At 44.4% G+C, this 18,021-nt stretch overlaps 1 protein-coding gene across 13 annotated transcripts in view; it reads left to right on the top strand.

Moving 5' to 3' along the window:
* arvcfb (ARVCF delta catenin family member b) overlaps nt 1–18,021 on the top strand; it is a 225,530-nt gene that overhangs the window by 30,825 nt on the left and 176,684 nt on the right. For 10 of the 13 annotated variants that reach the window (XM_072665136.1, XM_072665133.1, XM_072665134.1 and 7 more), the window contains 2 exons: nt 8,253–8,428; nt 14,532–14,617. The gene's annotated coding sequence lies outside the window, so the exon portion shown is untranslated. The remainder of the gene's footprint in view (nt 1–8,252; nt 8,429–14,531; nt 14,618–18,021) is intronic. The other 3 variants (XM_072665138.1, XM_072665137.1, XM_072665135.1) reach the window with 2 other exon arrangements.

The raw sequence follows: 18,021 nt of genomic DNA, 5'->3' as shown, positions 1-18,021 counted from the left end.
AGCTTAATGCACCTTTGCTCTTTTGCTCTGACCCTGCCAGCTCTTTGTAGTTGAGGGTTTTAGTCATTTCATTCACAGAATTCACACCTTTATTTTAGTGGCCAGCTCACCGGGAGAGCTAGCCAGGATCAAGTACAGCTTCCAAACATGGTGCAGATAGTGTCTTTTCTATTAGTAGTATTCACTAGAAAACTAGAAAAGCCAGAAACGGCCGACCTCATGGAGCAGTTGCGTGGTGATAATAAGGACAAGCGTTTGTTGGGCTTAAAATATTGATGTCAACGTCACGGAGTACGAGGACTAATCACGGCAGGCGTATTTTTGAAGTAACCATAGATTATTGCAATAATCCATATCCATATTAAGGATGCAGTCTTCAGAGCAGCTTGAGGCATCTAAGAGAGTCCCTCAGAGACCTCATGGTAGTGCACTGGTCGTAAAAAATGCAAGGTTATCAATACTTAATACGCTCTGAGATGTGTGTACATACATGTGAGGGGAATGGGTTGTATGTGGGGCCTGTGGGTTGTATGTTTCAGCAGTCAGAAGACGTCACTTTTCGATCTTGGCTCAAATTGGAACTTCTTGCATCAAGGCCTTCGCAACTGGCTGCAAGGCTTTTGCCGTGAAAGACCGTTCTCCAGACTTTTGCTTAAAGTTTGTAAAGGTGTTTAACGTGAGCGTATCCACTGACTCTACAACCTCCCCCCACTCCCGGCCGGGATCCGCTGATCAGCCAGAAATGTCAATATTTCCGCGACCCGATGCTCCTCCTTTCATTTGTGCTCATTTCTGCTGTCGAATCTGCTGACAGTCGGAGGAGAATCGGGCTCGTTTTGAAGCACAACCCTCTGTTCTTTCTGAAGCTGTGTGTGTGTGTGTGTGTGTGTGTGTGTGTGTGTGTGTGTGTGTGTGTGTGTGTGTGAGTGAGAAGAGTTGGCAGCGTCGGCCAGGCGGACAGGTGGACTAGAGGCTCGCCGGAGTTCATTTGGATTAGCTTCCTGGCACTCGCGACGGCACCGTTTTCACGGCACTTTAGCCTCCCTGCACGTTTATTCACCAGGCTATTAGTGTTTCCATGTCAACGCGAGAGGCATGCGGGGCCAGCAGACTCGGTCCAGGGCGGTCACCACGGGAGCGGAAAGCCACCGGGCACAAACTGAATTAAATCTCCGTCACTTTTATCGGACGGGAGTCGGGGGCCGGATGAAGTCATAGACCTGGAATTCTGCACAAGTTGTGGTTCCAGTTTCATGGTCGCTGGTTGACCTTCCAGTCTTACCCACTTTGGGTCGCTTTACTGGCAAGAGCTTTTAGCCCGGTGATTGAAGAGCACTGTTAATGAAGAAGCTTCTCACTAAATGCCATTGACTGCATACTTTTCAGTTGCTGGGTGATTTCACCCTCTACCTCATCCTCCAATGTTTGGAGGCCCTGGTCAAAATATCGGTTACCGTGCACGGTTCAGCAAGTCCTTGAAAAGTTTGAGCACCTTGCATGATGGGTAAGCGAGGTAGCCACAGCGAGGTAGCCAGCGAGGTAGCCACAGCGAGGTAGCCAGCTTCGGCCAGCAGAACTGGGTCCCACCACTCCAAACACTCCAGTCTGCCAAACCCTCCTGAAGGTCTTTTTGCAGCCAAATCCTACGAGCAGTTCTCCCTGAAAGTTTTCTTGGTTTTCCAGACCTCAGCCTGACCTCCACCGTTCCTGATAACTGACAAGCTCTCGTCTTAAACCCACTGGCATGATCGTAGCTCAGCTGTCTACGAGTAAAGACAGAATGTCTGAGAGAGCGGAGTCCGATGAAGACGGTATTGAAGACTCTGTATTGAATGAGTGGGCTAGCTATTGGTTTCTATACAGCAATATGCTACTAGCAGTTTCTTGGCCCGCCTTAAAAAATAAGCTCATCCAAGCTCTCACCTTAACATCCACTGGCACAGTCACAGCTCAGCTCTCTAAGAGTAACGACAGAATGGCTGAGGGAAAGGGAGAGATGGCGAGTCAGATAGACAGAGGGAGAGCGAGACAGAGGGAGAGAGATGACTTGCAGACTTCCATTACTGGATAAGAGCATCCAGCATCCACAGGGTCATCCATCACCTCGCTCCAGCGCCTGTCTGCCTTGCCGTTCATGTTTTCTACCACGGCCCATCTGAATCTCAGAGAAAGAATGGAGATGTCCAGTCAGTTCACTGTCAGTGCTGTGTATAAGACCACATTCTCTGTAGAGATCTGGAGAACCGCAGTAATATAGAGCTGGACCATGCAGCATTTTACAGACTTCTCATCATTCTACTCAAAACCAGCCTTAAATTAGCCACAATTAGCCATAATGTATGCCTGTTTGTTGCTGTGTTTTCAAATATATCCAGCAGGTGGCAGTGATGTAATGATAATGTGTTGCAGTGATGGCGCAAATGAACTGAAATCTGCCACCAACATGAAGTTTGGTTAGTAAGTGACTCTTAAAGGGGCTGGGTGGTGTTAGAGCTTCGCCCTGGTACGTTGCGCAGTCCACTACTACAACTTGAGCTCCTTGCTCTTGCTGTAGAATAGTCACGTTTATTCGCTGTCCGATAGTTCTGTCACGAGTTTCTGAGTCGATGCCTGTGTTAGATAGTTCACCTGAAGCTTTACTTAACACCTCAGGGTGATAAAGGCTTGTCTACTCGATTTGTTATGCAAAATGTCAAAAAAACAGCATTGCACGAGGCGTTGAGGAGATTGGGGTGGAGTTACATGGCACTGTCGGGATAGAGGTGGGAGTAATGGGGTTTGAGAAGTCGGAGGTGGAGTAATGGGTCGTTTAGCACAAGGGTTGGAGTAAAGGGACGCTGTGGAGATGGATTTGGGAGCAATGGGACATTTTTGAAGATGGAGGTGGGAGCAATTGGGCATCGAGGAGATGGGGATGGAGTAAAGGGGCATTGAGAAGATGAGGGTGGAGTAATGGGGTGTTGAGGAGATAAAGGTGGACATAATTGGGGAGATGGATGTGGGAGTAATGGAGTGTTTGTGGAGATGGAAGTGTGAGTAATTGGGCGTTGAGGAGGTGAGGGTGGAGTAATGGGGCACTGTGGAGGTGAGCGCAATGGGGCATTGAGTGATGGGACACTGAAATGATGGGTTGGAATAATTGGGTGCTGAGGAGATTGGGTGGTGCGATGGGGGGTGTTGAGGTCCGGGCCACGGTGCTGTCCAGGACAAGCGTTTCCCTCCTTTACCACCTTTTTTGTTTTCCATCAGATCCATCAGTGTCTGCAAGTGCGCTCACCTTGTCTATAAGAGCCCGTGAGCACGTAGGGCTCTGAGCGCTGAGCCGAGCAGGGAGGGCGCGTTGAAGTATAGCTGCTGTTTGTTATGCTGTGGTTTCCCATTGCACAGTGAAGCAGATTTCCGCTCCTGGATTTGTGTTTTCTTTTCCGCCGCCTTCTCCACTTTCTGAGGAGTAACCGCACCAGCTCGCGGCACTGCTGTGGTTCATGTTTTAACACTGCGTTTCCTTTCTTGGCTGTGCCAAGAAAGGGGGTTTCAAATATATCCAGCAGGTGGCAGTGATGTGGTGATAATGTGTAGCAGTGATGGCGCAAATGAACTGAAATCTGCCACCTACATGAAGTTTGGTTAGCAAGTGTCTCTTAAAGGGGCATTAATCCAGATTCAGGAAACACGACCTCTAGTGGTTAGAAGGTGGATGGACATCTCTTTAAATCTGCCTTTCATTCCTGGCCATGAACACAAAGCACGCCTCTAAACGTTCTTGTTTTTTACTTGTATGTATGTATGTATGTATTTATTTATTGGAAAGAATATCAAGACTTGAGACGCTTTCAGGTTTTCAGTCCCTGACTCTGAAGCAGCTCTCACTGCTGCGAGGTGCTTTATCAGCCTCAGTGTAATGAATTCTGATCTTATCTTCTCCTGGTCTGAGCCGTGAGAGGTCAGATGTTGTGGCGTCCACTGTTTAGCATTTGCGTGGCGCGCAGACTTGATTTGATTTGATCATGGAGCTGATTTCTTATCGCTCTGCAGTGACCTTAGCCCCTAAACTAAATCTTAGATCACAGCTATTGACTTGGGGAAGACTGGTCTGCATGGAAAGTCTAGGGGGGTGGGGGGGATCTCAGAGAAAGAATGGAGATGTCCAGTCAGTTCACTGTCAGTGCTGTGTATTAGACCACGTTCTCTGTAGAGATCTGGAGAACGGCAGTAATATAGAGCTGGACCATGCAGCATTTTACAGACTTCTCATCATTCTACTCAAAACCACCCTTAAATTAGCCACAATTAGCCATAATGTATGCCTGTTTGTTGTTGTGTTTTCAAATATATCCAGCAGGTGGCAGTGATGTAATGATAATGTGTTGCAGTGATGGCGCAAATGAACTGAAATCTGCCACCAACATGAAGTTTGGTTAGTAAGTGACTCTTAAAGGGCCGGGGTGGTGTTGCAAGAAAAATCTTGGATGGCTCCAAGCTGAAGTTTCCCTCTTTCCAGAACTTTCCGTTCCATCTTAAATACTGCTGTAGTTACGTTCTGCTGTTGAAATGTACGCACTGTAACTGTGGCGCTTTTTAAGGTGGAATGGAGAGTTAGAATTAGAAGCCAACTTTAGCCATTAAAAAGACCTGGCTCTGCCCCTCGATCCCGAGTCCCAACCCTAGCAGTTGGCATTTGAAGGTTGCTATGGAGATGGTTCGCGTGCAGACTATCAGAAATGCTGTGGTCTTACTTGTTCAGTGCGCCCTTACCTTCAAGTGTTCCTCAGGGGTTTTCTGCTCTCATGGCTTCTAGCCCAGGTAGCGAAGTCAGAGCTACCATATGAACGTTATTAAGTAACACACCCTTGCATGTCTAGCGTACCTCAGATCTACACTGCTCTCATTCTACCTCCAGGTCCGGTCTGCCACATGGCCGTGGTCCGGGGCGGCAGCGTGCCAATAAGAGAGACAGATGCCTGTTTGCACATTTTCCTGTGTGTTTGTGTGTTTCTCTGTACAGGTCAGAGGTGTGGTGTGTAAATAGCTCTTGGCAGTAGTGTCAGCAGCTTCTCTGCCAGCAGGCTGTGTTTTGATCCACATCATTTATTGTACTTTACTCTTTACCGCTGCATCGATATGTTGCTCATGTACGCTCATGCATATTAATGAGCAACACTCCTCGCCTGGATGAGCAAATATCTGAGAATGGAAGCTGCAGATTCAAAGAACAGGAAGCAGTGAGTATGCAATACACATTGGATCAAGACCACACCTGTAGTTGGTTTGCTCTGGTTGCTGAGCGTTTCCCCCCCCCCCTTGGTTCGGTTTGCTTTCACACAGGGGGAAAATCCAAGCACACGTTGCTCTCTGATGAAGACCAAAACAACCTCAGCGAGACATTTTGAGAAGAGGTGAAGCGCGATTACGGTGTTCTCACCTGCCCAAACGAATCCCACCATGGGTGAAACCGATCCAGAGTCCAGTTAAACCCTCAACTTTGCCATGGTCTGGAAAAAGACCTAAACGGTCATCCTCAGCTGAGAGGAAATTGGTCCAGACGGTCAAGGACTGTGTGTGTGTGTGTGTGTGTGTGTGTGTGTGTGTGTGTGTGTGTTGAATCTAAACGCATTCTCTCAGACAAATGATTTCTTTACCCGAAGCCTCATTAACTCTGGAGTATGAAGTTATACTGAGTGTGTGTGTGTTTGTGTGTGTGGTAGATATAACTGATATAACAGTGCTTGTGATGGCCACAGTAGTGATTGATTTTTGCAGTGAAGGCAGAATTAACAGCCTAATTAGAGCTGTGTCCCAAAACTGCCAAGCTTCTGAACCGGGTGTGTGCTGGTCCTCTTTAGCTATTTATTTATTTATTTATTTATTTATTTATTTATTTATTTATTTCACTAGATAACCACTGCAGTTTCTCCTGGAGTTCAGGGTTTTCAACCATAGGGGGCAGCTAAACCTTCTTGGTGATCTCCCCACCTATCTCTCCCTCCCTCTCTCTATCTCTTTCCCTCTCTAAACAGTGTTAATAATGACAACAATCAAACAATAATAAAAACAACCATAAGATCAAAACCACCAATAGTTACAGCGCCCCTTACAGTACAATACTGTCTCTGTCCCCTTTGGTCTCTCTCTCCTCAGTCAGTTCAGTTCAAGAGAGCTTTGGAGTCAGTATTGTCCAAGTATAATAATAATAATAATAATAAAAATAATAATAGAAATGACAATAAAAGCTTTTGATTTAGATCTCTTGATTTAGTCTCGCTCTTCTGCCAGTTCTGTTCAAGACAGCTTGTAATAACAAGAAAAATAATAACCAGAATAATACGAATAAAAAAACCCAAAACAAAAACAATAAGAAAAATAAGTACTGAAATAATGATCAGAACAGTAGAAATACCAAAATAAGAACAATATTAACAGCAACAAATAATAACAATAAAAACACCTAAACAATAACAATAAGACTGTGCATAACATAACAATGAAACACTGAAATAATGATGATCAGAACAGTAGAACGCTAACAGTATTATCAATAACAAAATCAACAAAAATAATACCAATAAAACAGCAAAATAATAAACAAAAAGAATAACCTGGATAATGACAGTAAAATCAACGGTAAAACTGATAATAATGACAACAATATGATATTGTCAGTAATGATAAAAAAAACCAACAGCTGCAGACCCCCGGTCTGTTCGGTCTCTCTCTCTCTCTCTCTCTCTCTCTCTCTCTCTCTCTCTCTCTCTCTCTCTCTCTCTCTCTCTCTCTCTCTCTCACATTGAGGGATTGGGAGTCCGTCTGATGCAATGCGGTGTTAAAGGCTAAGCGCAGGTAATGAACAGGTTGCAGAGCATTGCAGTATTTAAACTTCCCGGCCGTTCTTTGCGGAGTGTGTTGCTTTCTTGCTCCATTCGCTGCTTGTTTCACTGCGGTGTGACCTGGGTGTGTACACCGTCTGGCCAGCTGGGCAGTGTCAACAACCTCAGGGCAGAGCTTTGAGACTTGCGTCTGGGAGGTTTAGCGGTCTCTGGAGTAGTGGTGCACTGTTCTATTGTGCAGGGACACTAGCTCCTGGACTTTGGCACAGCCGAATTTAGTTTGTGGGGGCGGGGCTATGGCGTGGCTGTTGTTTATATGGACTGGGCAGTGACCTTTCCGAGTGCCAGGCTGTAGTAAGGAGCTGTTAATGAAAACTAGGCCCCCCTGATTCTGATTGGTTCGAAGGATAGCATGGAGATCCTGACGAACGTCCTCCACGTCGGATCCTACAGAGCTCACATTGTGTACATTTCTTTAGAAGCTACCGCTAAAAGCATTAGCAAATTAGCGAGATAATGCATACCCCTTTTAAGTCTGCGTTTTTATAGGTTTACAGTCTCACTTTGGAGCAGTTTGAGACCCACAGCAGCTCAATATATAGCAAAAAATAACACATTAAGGCTCAGCGATGGCCATTAACGGCCCCCAACTGTTCATCTCTCTCACACACACACACACACTGCCCTTTTCTATGATGTATCAGTCTGTGCATCGTAATTACTGCGTTATCTGCTGCGTGCGAGAATGATTGGGCTCGTCAACGGCCATTAACTCGTACAGCAGCCTGAATTAAAGGGAATACTTTGGCAAAAACACACACACTCGTTTAAGTAGTCGCCCACCAAAACAGTTAGTTCAGTTGAAGCTGGAGCTACGAGGCTAGTCACGTTAAGTGTTGTAGAATGACTCCTGTTGTAGTTGGTTAGTCATTAGCTGTCATTAGCTTACTTGTGTAGTTTTGGACACCGTATGACTCACTATTACCTAGAAACATGGACAAATGTGTGCTAGCATAGCTAAAAACAGTAGTATCAGCTCTCCTGGACTTATTCTGCACTTCTGGTCTACTCTGCTTCTAGGTCGCTAATCACACTTAAGCTAGTTTCACGTTAAGTATTTTAAAATGTTCGTCCTATAGTTTTGCACTAGAGCTGCAAGACTAATGTAGCGAAGGTTTGTTAGCTGTATGTTAGCATAGCTAAACACTCTAAGCAGCTATCCTGAAGTTATCAGGGGGAGGTCTAGGAACCGAGCTGGAACCAAAACTGGGCCTCAGTGGTGAACCCGCCTAAGAGCTCTTGAAAGCATATGCTAGCTTTTCCCCTCCCAGCCCTGGTAGCATTGTGTGATTAGTGGGGGGTCTTAGCTAGTGGGTGGGAACCTCACAGTTTTCTCACCAATGTTCTCCCCATTTGTGTCTATTTCAGTTCCTACAGCGGTCAGAAGTGGAAGGGAGAAGCCAAGTTTCCTCACTGGCCGTGACCTACCCAGCGCTTAGACGGTTCCGCGATTGGAAACCAATTTTGGCCCAAATACAGAACATCCAAGCTAATATGGGAAGGTTGACATCTTAACACTGCCCGCCGTTCCTGTTCAGACTCTGGTAAGATAATGGAAAAGTGACTCAATTAGGGTAATGAGTCTGCTCTGCTTTTCTGGGGGCTTCTGGAGATGAATGAGACAACCAAGAGCTGCCCCCCCTCCCTTTTTTTTTTTTATTTTTTTTTTTTTATTCACTGCTGCTCTCACTTTGTCTGCACTGTGTGAGACCGGCGCTCTTTCCCAGTCCGGCTCTGACCAGCTTTCCTCCTGGCACACACAGCCATGCTCTGTCTGTCTGCAGAAAGCACTCCTATCAGGAGTGTCAGGATTCTCATTATGACTCATTATGACACTGCAGAGTTCACATGTCTGAATGTGCGCGAGAGCGCGTGGATGCGCAGGGCCGGTCCACATGGCTCGTTCCGAAGGCCGAGAGACCGACCCCCTGCACTTCCTCATTGGAGGCCAGCCTGTTCCAGCTTGAACTTCTTCTATTTTAAGAACCTTTCCATCCACTTGTGAAGGACTGAGCGAGTGTGTGCAAGTGAGTGTGTGTGTGTGTGTGTGTGTGTGTGTGTGTGTGTGTGTGTGTGTGAGGGGAATTTTTAGAGGTGGAGTTGTTTTTGGAACTTCAGAGCACTTCTGCTTCAAAAATAACACTGGAGAACCAAAAGCAGTTGCACAGTGACCCTGTTTTTAGCTTCTGATATCTTCAGACTGGTCCACAGCTCAATGAACGCAGACGCAATGAAAGAGTACTGTGTTTTTCTGGCTGAAGATGATGTCATAATTTGAGGTTGTTTGGTTTCCATGGTTGACAATTGATCCTAATCACCACCTCCTTTCTTCTGAGACCTCCTCCTGACTGCAATTGGTCCTAATCACCACCTCCTTTCTTCGGAGACCTCCCCCTGACTGCAATTGGTCCTAATCACCTCCTTATTTTCTCTGAAACTGCCTCTTACTGCGTTGGTCCTAATTAATGCCTTGCTTCTTCTGAGACCTCCCCTTTACTGTGATTGGTCCGCATCACCAGTTCATTTGCTTTTCCGCGATTGGTCCTAATCATTACCTTATTTTTTAGCAGAGACCTCCAACCTACCAAGATTTGAACCTAATTACTAATTTGTTTGTTCGGAGACCTCACCCTGGCTGCTATTGGTCCTAATCACCACCACTTTTGTTTGGAGACCTCCCCCTGGCTGCGATAGGTCGTAATCACCACCCTGTTTGTTCGGAGACCTCACCCTGGCTGCTATTGGTCCTAATCACCACCACTTTTGTTTGGAGACCTCCCCCTGGCTGCGATTGGTCGTAATCACCACCCTGTTTGTTCGGAGACCTCACCCTGGCTGCGATTGGTCCTAATCACCACCTTGTTTGTTCGGAGACCTCCCCCTGGCTGCGATTGGTCCTAATCACCACCTCATTTGTTCTGAACCCTCCCCCTGGCTGCAATTAGTCCAAATCACCACCTTGTTTGTTCGGAGACCTCCCCCGGACTGTGATTGGTCCTTATCACCACTTCCTTTGTTCTGAACCCTCCTTCTGACTGCAATTAGTCCAAATCACCACCTTGTTTGTTCGGAGACCTCCCCCGGACTGTGATTGGTCCTTATCACCACTTCCTTTGTTCTGAACCCTCCTTCTGACTGCAATTAGTCCAAATCACCACCTTGTTTGTTCGGAGACCTCCCCCGGACTGTGATTGGTCCTTATCACCACTTCCTTTGTTCTGAACCCTCCTTCTGACTGCAATTAGTCCAAATCACCACCTTGTTTGTTCGGAGACCTCCCCCGGACTGTGATTGGTCCTTATCACCACTTCCTTTGTTCTGAACCCTCCTTCTGACTGCAATTAGTCCAAATCACCACCTTGTTTGTTCGGAGACCTCCCCCTGACTGTGATTGGTCGTAATCACCACCACTTTTGTTCGGAGACCTCCCCCTGCCTGCGGTTGGTCCTTATCACCACCTCCTTTGTTCTGAACCCTCCTCCTGACTGTGATCGGTCCTTATCACCACCTCCTTTGTTCGGAGACCTCCCCCTGACTGTGATTGGTTGTAATCACCACCACTTTTGTTCTGAGACCTCCCACAGACCGTGATGGTCTTTAAAGCTACTCTGGAAACAGTAATGATACTTCTGTCTGTATTTCACTGCTGAACATGGCCACGCTCCCACCAGTGAGGTTACGCCACCTTAGGCCGCTTTGGCTCACTAAACCCTCTCATTCACCCTCCAGAGCACCCAAATTACTGCTTGCAGCACCAGAACTGAAGCGTCAGACAGGACATGGTGGAGGGAATTCCTGCGCTCCCCGCATTTTCTTGCAGGCTTCAGAACTGGCACTGTAACAGCCTGTTAGTTCTATTATGGAGGATTTGTACGAAGCTGTGTACGGTTTCCTTTTATCAGCCTAATGAAAGCATAATGGGCAAATCTGACGGAGAAGCTGCGTCCCAAATGGCTCCGTGTTCATCTTCTCGGGTGGACAATCCATTAGCTTCCCACGGCACGGTGTGTCGAATGACAGCGCTAACGCTAACCGCTAGCCTTCAAAGCTCCCACTGGAGCTCTAAATGTCATCGCCTTTTTTGTTTTTTTTCTTCCTCTCTGCAAATGAGGTTTTTTTTGTCCCCCGTTCGTATCTGTCTTCACCGCTCTGTTGTGTGCTAGACGTTCATTACTGTTTAGTTTGACATCAGGGAAGAGGAGCAGTGAATTAAACGGTTTGGTACAGGGCTTTTTTTTTTTTTTTTGGATCCTCCGGAGGATGTTATGAGGTGTTAAAGTTTAATAGCCCGCATGTCAGTCCAGCTTTTGTGTGAGTTTAGTGCTTGTTCATTTTCAGGACCGGAATGAGAAGAGCAGGGCTTATCTACACGGCTGGCTACATGCTTTTATGGTGCGTTATTTCAGTCAGCATTCCTTTCTGGCGTCTGTGGCCCGTAGGGTACCACCGATACGCTGTCCGTCTTCAGCACACCTTCACTACAGCAGCTCCAGAACATCCTGCAAAGTTTCTAGGAGATGCCAGTTAAGCTCAATAGTGAACACCTTCCGTCACCTAATACAGCCCATGCCTGCAGTGCCTCTGGAGTGTTCTCTTAGCCAAGGTTTGCCAATCCCATGATTAGATAGGTGTTCCTAATAATATTGTGATATTCTGATGAATGTGATTATGGGATGTATTAGTATTACATATGGAAATTGTGTGTGGATAACACATGGATTATATTACATATAGGTACGTGTAACTGAGCACTAGTAGAGTCAGAAACACGATACTAATACTGGGTAGGATGGAGATCCTGGTCCATGTTGACATGATTACCCAACACAAATCCGGTAGATTTTATTTTTTTTCCAGGAGTGAATGCATGCTGCAAATCTCCTGGTCCGCCTCAAATTCTTGACCCTACCTTCCGTGGGCCTCTGCAGTAATCTGCAGTCTCCAGATTCTTCAGACCAGGCTACGCTTCTCCAGTCTTCAGCTGTCCAGTTTTGCAGAGCCTGCGCTCACTGCGGCCTCAGCTTTCTGGTCTTGGCTGACAGATGTGGAGCTCGACATGGTCTTCTGTTGTTGTAGCCCATCCTCCTCAAGGTTGACGGTGCTTTTCTGCTCTCCACACTTGTTCCCGAGTGGTAATCTGAGTTGCTATAGCCTTTCGGTTAGAAATTCCTCAAACACTTTTCACTGATGAAAATCATATGCTGTGGCCTTCAGTCTCCAGATCTCCACCCACTTTCCCACTACCTATGGGAAATTTTGGCTTGTCCGGCAGGACTCCCCACTGCCATCATCAAAAGCCTCCGACTGAGGGTATATAATTGGTTCTATCCTTCCAGCCCAGTTCCAGAAACTTCCAGAAGCTGTTCTGTGACGTCCCAAGATCTTGTTTTTTTCCCCTTTGACCCCAGCTAACGGCTCATTCGCACCCAACGCACTCTTCTTAACGCGCTCCGTCCTTCTCCGCTTTCAGGCGCAATGAGCAGGCTGGGCCTGCAGTATGTTATTATAGGGCTTTTTAAATGCCTTTTACGACCCGGCTTGCACTTAAACGTACATTCCAGTAGTGCTTACTGTGGAAGCAGCTCCATTACCGGATGAGTTACTGCAGAGGTTACGAGAGGGAGTCTGCTGCCAGCAGGTCAGATAATACCGCGCGCTAAACTTTGCTGACATTTCCCAGTTGCTCTGTCTATGCACTGGTTCATATGGCTCTTAGCCAATCGCCAGACCTTATCTAGGGTACTGGTTTGGATTGGAATTGCCTTACACACTGCACTGCTACCTCATCGTAAACACAGGGATTCATCCGGAGCCCCATACGTCTTAATTACTGCACCACTTCAAAAGTGTTTATAAACAGAGGGAGGGAGTGAAAGGGAAGGAGGGAGGGCTGGAGAGAGGGAAAGCCTCGGCACTTTGTGGCTCATTCATCATCCGATCCTCCTTCCATAAAGGAGGCCCTTGCTCTGAAGTGTCTCTGCGAAGGGAACACAGACTAAATTAAATCCAGCAATGTTAGGACATTAATCCTGCCTTAGCTTCTAGCCATAGGCCTGCTGACTGTGTACAGTATGTGGTGCCCTGAGTACAGCTGATCTTGGGTCAGTTCGTGGATCTTGTGTATGGCAATGCTCTCTTGTGTCTTTATTAGAAACATTTAGCTTGTAGCACCACCTTTCTGGGGCACGTTGTCTACTGGTCACCAGCCATTCTCCCGGAGGTTGAGGCGAGTGGTCTTGACACACCACAGCACAACAATATCGAAGAACTCTGTACAGAACAATTGTATTGAGGTCCTGAATCATCTGGAGGTTGTTTGTTTGAATCCCAGTGATGTCATGGCAGATTATATATATATATATATATATATATATATATATATATATATATATATATATATATATATATATATATATATATATATGACGAGAGGAATAGGCCTGAGAGATTTGGGTTACAAGTGTCCTGTAATGAGGTCCTGAGTCTAATCATCGAGACCAATCATCGGGAGGTCATTGGCTTATAGCCCAGTGATCATTTGTGTCCCAGAAAGCATGATACATAGAGAGTATAATATGTGAGGGATACGCTGGAGAGATTTCGGTTACTGTTGATGTACTGTTGACTGTTCGATGTTCTGTAGTAAGGTCTTGAATCTGAGCATCGGATCAATCATTGGGAGGTCATTGGCTTGAATCTCTGGCCCCATCATCTGGAGGTTGTTAGTTTGAATCCCGGAGATTCCATGGCCATCCGTGTTTCAGGGACCATAAAGAGAGTATATGATGAGAGGAATAGGCTATAGTGCACTGTAGTGAGGTTCCAGGTATAACCATTGGGACCCATCATCAGGAGGTTGTCTGCTCGAATCCCAGTGATGCCGTCCATGTCCCTGGGAGCATAAGTAGAGAGTTCCTGAATCTATGAAATGGCCCAATCATCTGAAGTTTGGAACCCAGTGATGCCACAACCATCCATACGCCAGAATCATTGTAAAATAACTGGCCTCGTACTCATTAGATGGATAGGATGGCCCTTCCTATTCCCATTGACGCAATGCTAGCCAGCATGGTGTAGTCAGTCTACGGACTACAGGTGTAGGTTAGTCCAGGATTATGTTTGAGGGCTGCAAATGTATTTACTATAATTTTACTATACTGTAAAATTAGTATGTAATGTGTTATTCATTAATTTATCATGTCTGGGTATGTAATTCTTGTTCCTTTGTCCAAGTTCCTATCCAAGTTCTACCCACCTTCAAGACTCATCATCAGACCAGGTTTTTAATAGTTTCCAAAACCTAGACTGCTGTGGCAACACTAAGAGTGTATATGTATGTGTGTGTATGTATATGTATATGTATGTGTGTGTGTGTGTGTGTGTGTATATATATATATATATATATATATATATATATATATATATATATATATATATATATATATATATATATATATATATAAATATATGTGCACCATGAACACCAGACCAGGTCTAAAAGTTCTGAAAGTGTCTAAATTAGGCTGGTGTAGAGCGCTGATACTGCAGAAGTCCATTTCATCATGTTCATTAGGATGTACCCAGTCTTTCTGCTTGAGGTCCATGACAGGCCCGGATTGATCTTCCTCATGTTTGTGTGTGTTTCAGGTGTGTCGTGTTCAATGCGAGGCTCAGTGCTGATGGCTCTAACGAGGATCTGACCTTTTATATGGGTGTTTCTCTTCACACTAAAGGTGGGTGAGGTCTGCCTGGAAGCAGTGAATCTCCAGCCACGTGCTGATTCAGAGTTGTAGGAGTTGTAGACTTTGTAGGCTAAGATTTAGAAGTTCATCATTTCTGTGTTTTAATTGCCTACACAGTAACTTGTAGAATGTAGATTTCAATACTTATCTACCTGATATTTCTGGGAAGCATTCTGCATATTCATGCTATTATAGTTTAATGTTTGATGCTACACACCTTTCTCAGTCATTTTAGAATAATCTACACTCTTGTAAAGGGGGGGTTTCAAGGGTTTTTTGTAAAGTTGGTGGTTCACACAAACAGAAAGGTTAGCAGTGACCAGTGGTCTTGGACAATAACGTAAATCTCATTTACAAAAATGCAACCAAAAGTGAGTTTTCTATGGCATCATGTGAATAACCTGTTGTAGCATCTTTTATTTTAAGAGGGTTTGTATAAACATTAAGAGTTCCTCATGGTTTCATGGTTTTGATGGTGGGAAAAGTGCTTTATCCAGAGTACTTTACCCAACATTTTACCTAACTTTTTACCAAAAGTAGTTTACTTGGTGTTTTACCTAACTTTTTACCAAAAGGAGTTTACTTAATGTTTTACCTAACTTTTTACCAAAAGGAGTTTACCTAATGTTTTACCTAACTTTTTACCAAAAGGAGTTTACCTAATGTTTTACCTAACTTTTTACCAAAAGGAGTTTACCTAATGTTTTACCTAACTTTTTACCAAAAGGAGTTTACCTAATGTTTTACCTAACTTTTTACCAAAAGGAGTTTACTTAATGTTTTACCCAACTTTTTACCAAAAGTACTTTACCCATTATTTTACCTAACTTGTTACCAAAAGTACTTTACCCATTATTTTACCCAACTTTTTACCAAAAGTACTTTACCCATTATTTTACCCAACTTGTTACCAAAAGTAGTTTACTTGAGGTTTTACCTAACTTTTTACCAAAAGTCCTTTGCCCCTTTTTTTTTTCTTTTCCTTTTTTAACCAAAAGTCCTTCTCCCAATTTCTTTACCAATGGTCCACCGTGTTTTATCCAATTTTATTTTGTTACACAAAGTACCTTAGCCAAAGTGTTTTACCCAATGTATTACTAGACAAACAGTTTCTAGAAAAAAGTAAACATAAGGTCTCCCCTTAGTCATTTGAAACAATGTATACAGTGTAATGCATTGTGTGTTGCTAAACATAAAAAAAACTACTTCAAACGTATTATTTTTTTAATAAAAAAAAAAACAAAAACATCCTTTTAACCCTAGTAACCTTACTCAGACATTGGCCCATTCTGACCGGCCCCTTCTTGCCTTCAAGCCATTAAAACACTATCTGCTTGGCCACAACTGAGACGCTACGGTGAATAAAGAATTATCGTCATTAAGCACGTTTAGAGAAAAGTATCGGTTGATCTTCATCGTTGCTTTAGAACTGATAGTCCTGACAGAAGAAGAGTAATTGCTTATCCATAACGCACTGAATGCACCGTGACAAAACGCTATCTTGAGCGTCTAAATCAGATTAGCCGAGTGATGGGGAGAGACCGGGGGAAATCGATATGCACTCTTATCCAAATTCACTTTGGACAGTCCTTTATAATAGTTATCGAGGCTTGCTGTGCATCCCTTAGCAGATGGAAATTGATCAGCGCAGGGAGGTATTCGGCAGTGTAGAGACCGGCCCTGATCTGTTTAATTTAGTTCTGAAGTGGGCCGTTCAGTCGATGGCCTGCATCGGTCACAATATGTCATCGCGATAAGGAGGCGCTATCGTTTTATTAGCTGGGATATTAACCGTTCTGGCTTTTTATTATATACACACACACACACACACACAGAGCAAGTGCCCTTAATACAACCCGTATTCATTTCATTCATTCATTTCTAAACTGTTTCCCATGGCTAGTGTCACTTCAAAAGACCTTCAGGAAGATTCAGCAGACTCTGGATGGGTGGTGCATTGTTCTACTGAATAAAGAAGGTTTTGGAAACGAGGGACTTTTTGGCCGCAATGAGCAAAGGTTTGTTTGGAGGAAAAAGGGGATGTAGAATTTCATTAAAAGAACCATATTCCAACTGTTAAGTACAAAGGTGGAACAGGCATGTGTTGCAGCCAGTGGACAAGATTGGATTCAAGGATGGATTCGATTAAATACCAACAAATTCTGGAAGCAAACAGACATCACACCATCTGTAAAAATAAATAAATAAATAAATAAATAAATAAAATTAGCTGATGTAACAGAATTGACAATTTACAGTGCGGTTCTGCTTCTTCTCTGCTGCTGCTTTTGCTTCTTCTGCTCCTCTTTCTTCTGCTTAAGTTTCTTCTTCTTCTGATTGTGCTTCTTATGCTTCTCCTTTGTTTTTCTGCTGCTTCTTCTGCTTCAGTTTCTGCTTCTTGTTTCTTTTCTACTGCTTCTGCTTCTTTTTCTTATGTTTCAGCTTCTGCGTCTTTTGCTTCTTCTCGTTTTAACTTTTTTTTTATTTCAGCTTCTGCTTCTTCTGCTTTTTTCCATGCTTCTTTCTTATTTTTCTGCTTCTGCTTCCTCTGCTTATTGGTTCACATTATTTTTCTGCTTCTTCTTCTGCTTCATCTGCTTTTTCTTGTTTCAGCTTTTGCTTCTTCTGATTTGTTTTCCATGCTTCTTATTTTTCTTCTTCTGCTTCTTGTTTCAGCTTCTGCTTCTTGTTCTTCTGCTTCATGTTCTTGTTTCAGCTTCTGCTTCTTGTTCTTCTGCTTCATGTTCTTGTTTCAGCTTCTGCTTCTTGTTCTTCTGCTTCATGTTCTTGTTTCAGCTGCTGCTGCTTTTTTTCTGCCTCTGCTTCAGCTGCTGCTTCTTCTGTTTCAGCTTCTGCTGCTTTTTTTCTGCCTCTGCTTCAGCTTCTGCTTCTTCTGCTTCAGCTTCTGCTTCTTCTGTTTCAGCTTCTGCTTCTTCTGCTTCAGCTTCTGCTTCTTCTGCTTCAGCTTCTGCTTCTTCTGCTTCAGCTTCTGCTGCTTTTTTTCTGCCTCTGCTTCAGCTTCTGCTTCTTCTGCTTCAGCTTCTGCTTCTTCTGCTTCAGCTTCTGCTTCTTCTGCTTCAGCTTCTGCTGCTTTTTTTCTGCCTCTGCTTCATGTTCTTGTTTCAGCTTCTACTTCTTCTGCTTCTTGTTCTTCTGCTTCTACTTCTTCTGCTTCTTGTTCTTCTGCTTCTACTTCTTCTGCTTCTTGTTCTTCTGCTTCATGTTCTTGTTTCAGCTTCTACTTCTTCTGCTTTTTGTTCTTCTTGGTTCTGCTTCTTCTTCTTCTTCTTCCTTCCTACAGTCCAGAGTGAAAAAATAAATTCCGCACTCTTTTAGCTTAACAATAAAGCTGTTTATTGAAGCGCAGCGAACGCTTTCTCTGCGCTAATGGCTTC

The sequence above is a fragment of the Salminus brasiliensis genome, chromosome 20, assembly GCF_030463535.1.
Source record: "Salminus brasiliensis chromosome 20, fSalBra1.hap2, whole genome shotgun sequence".
NCBI classification, from domain to species: domain Eukaryota; kingdom Metazoa; phylum Chordata; class Actinopteri; order Characiformes; family Bryconidae; genus Salminus; species Salminus brasiliensis.
The sequence above is the reverse complement of the archived record's forward strand: the minus strand, read 5'-3'. Positions and strand labels throughout refer to the sequence as shown.